At 42.3% G+C, this 2,796-nt stretch overlaps 1 pseudogene; it reads left to right on the top strand.

Moving 5' to 3' along the window:
- Window positions 1-782: 782 nt before the first annotated feature.
- Window positions 783-1,898, top strand: LOC102278754 (heterogeneous nuclear ribonucleoprotein A1-like; annotated as a pseudogene).
- The last annotated feature ends 898 nt before the right edge of the window (window positions 1,899-2,796 follow it).

Here is a 2,796-nt window from a genome sequence, read left to right as displayed (position 1 = left end):
CACTTGTTCAGAATCTTGCAAAATGAGGACCAGTGATTCTTGAGCTGAGTTGAACTGGCACTGCTGAGCTGATGCTAAGATATTATGGAGAAGCAACTCTGTCTTCTTAGTCTCTGCCCCCAAGAGGGATTCCTCTGGAGTCTGTGTAGCAGCTTCAACAAACATGAAAATTACTTTATAAGACTGTGCATCATTTCAAGAACTTTCTCAAGAAAATGCTGTAATTTTTTAAATGTCTGTTCTGAGTGTACAAGAAAAAGTACCTTCAGATGTACAGTTATAATTCAGATTCTTCTTTAAAACAAGTTTTCTCATAGAAAATTGAACTTCATTGAGAAAGAATGTTAAAGAAATAACTATTTGTGGTGCTAAGTCCAAGAGAATAGAGTTTTCCAAACCGTACAGGCAGAGGATAAAAAACAAAGACCTTTGGATAGAGAAGGTGAGGGCTTCCTTTCAGATGGACTATGCTATTCCCTCCTGAGTTCTGTGCAAGCGTCATGTGATGATATAAACTCTGGGTGGATGACACAGGTGGGAGAGAACACTTCTGTACCATGGAGGTGACAATTCTAAGTTAGAGAAATAGAAAAGGGCCCTTTGGAAAACTTAAAGTAAATGATGTCATTGTCACTTAGCAAAATGTTTGCCTCATATTAAGAAATTTAAGTGAGCCTCTGAGGAATTTTGTTTTACAGATTAAAAATAAATCAGGCTTTCTGCCTGTGTACGCCGCCGAGAAAGCATCGTTGAAGTTCCCCCATCCCATCTCCATTGCCGTCATGTCTGAGTCAGAATCTCCCAAAGAGCCTGAACAGCTGCGGAAGCTCTTCATCGGAGGATTGAGCTTTGAAACAACTGATGAGGGTCTGAGGAGCCGTTCTGAGCAATGGGGAACGCTCACAGACTGTGTGGTAAGGAGGGATCCAAACGCCAAGCGCTCCAGAGGCTTCGGGTTTGTCACATACGCCACGGTGGAGGAGGTGAAAGGAAGGCCACACAGGTGGACGGAAGAGTTGTGGAACCCAAGTGGGCCGTCTCAAGAGAAGATTCTCAAAGACCTGGTGCCCACTTACCTGTGAAAAAGGTTTTTGTTGGTGGCATTAAAGAAGACACTGAAGAACATCACCTGAGAGATTATTTTGAACAGTATGGGAAAACTGAAGTGATTGAAATCATGACTGACCAAGGCAGTGGCAAAAAGAGAGGCTTTGCTTTTGTACTCTTTGATGACCATGACTCCGTAGACAAGATTGTCATTCAGAAATACCACACTGGGAATGGCCTCAACTGTGAAGTGAGAAAAGCCCTGTCTAAGCAAGAGATGGCTAGTGCTTCATCCAGCCAGAGAGGTCGAAGTGGTTCTGAAGACTTTGGTGGCGGTCGTGGAGGTGGTTTGGGTGGGAGTGACAACTTTGGTCGTGGAGGAAACTTCAGTGGTCGAGGTGGCTTTGGTGGCAGCCGTGGTGGTGGCGGATATGCTGGCAGTGGGTATTGTTATAATGGATTTGGTAATGATGGAAGCAATTTTGGAGGTGGCGGAAGCTACAATGATTTTGGCAATTACAATTAATCTTCAAATTTTGGACCCATGAAAGGAGGAAACGTTGGAGGCAGAAGTTCTGGCCCCTATGGTGGTGGAGGCCAATACTTTGCCAAACCATGAAATGAAGGTGGCTATGGTGGTTTCAGCAGCAGCAGGAGCTATGGCAGTGGCAGGAGGTTTTAATTACTGCCAGGAAACAAAGCTTAGCAGGAGAGGAGAGCCGGAGAAGTGACAGGGAAGCTACAGGTTACAACAGATTTGTGAACTCAGCCGAGCACAGTGGTGGCAGGGCCTAGCTGCTACAAAGAAGACATGTTTTAGACAATACTCATGTGTATGGGCAAAAAACTCAAGGACTGTACTTGTGACTTAATTGTATAACAGTTAATTTATAACAATTGTATAAACTTAATTGTATTTTAGTTTCTGTTCTGTGGAAAGTATAAACCATTCCAACAAAAGGTTTTAATGTAGATTTTTTTTTTTTTTTTTGCACCCATGCTGTTGATTTCTAAATGTAATAGTCTGATCATGATGCAGAATAAATGTCTTTTTTTTTTTTTTTAATGTGCTGTGTAGTTTACTCTGAAGCCATTTTGGTAAACTACCCCAACAGTGTGAAGTAAGAATTCCTTCAGGGTGATGCCAGGTTCCATTTGAAATTTATTTACAACCTGCTTTGGTGGAGAAGCTGTTGTCTTCAGAACCTTGGTGTTGTTGAACTGACAGTTACTGTGTTGTAACCTGAAGTTCACCATTAAGACAGTCACCCATGCAAAGTCATGGGTTGGTTTTTTTTTTTTTTTGTTATTAATGATTGTTGTCACATCCTATGCAATATATCTAAATTGAATTATGGTACCAGATAAAGTTATAGGAATGAAGCTTGTATATCATCCATTATGATGTGTAATCAATAGAAAATTTAATACCTTCTTGAAAAAAAGAAAACAAATCAGGTCTGGGTGACTTACACAAGATCCCTGAACTCAAAGTCAGAAATGAATGTTGTTTTGTTATATAGGGGTTACTGCTGCTGATGCAAAGTTGCTTCAGTCGTGTCCAACTCTGTGTGACCCCATAGACGGCAGCCCACCAGGCTGTCCCATCCCTGGGATTCTCCAGGCAAGAACACTGGAGTGGGTTGCCATTTCCTCCTCCAATGCATGAAAGTGAAAAGTGAAAGTGAAGTTGCTCAGTCGTGTCCGACTCTTCGCGACCCCATGGACTGCAGCCTACCAGGCTCCTCC

The sequence above is a fragment of the Bos mutus genome, chromosome 3 (genome assembly GCF_027580195.1).
Source record: "Bos mutus isolate GX-2022 chromosome 3, NWIPB_WYAK_1.1, whole genome shotgun sequence".
Classification (NCBI taxonomy): Eukaryota; Metazoa; Chordata; class Mammalia; order Artiodactyla; family Bovidae; genus Bos; species Bos mutus.
The sequence above is the reverse complement of the archived record's forward strand: the minus strand, read 5'-3'. Positions and strand labels throughout refer to the sequence as shown.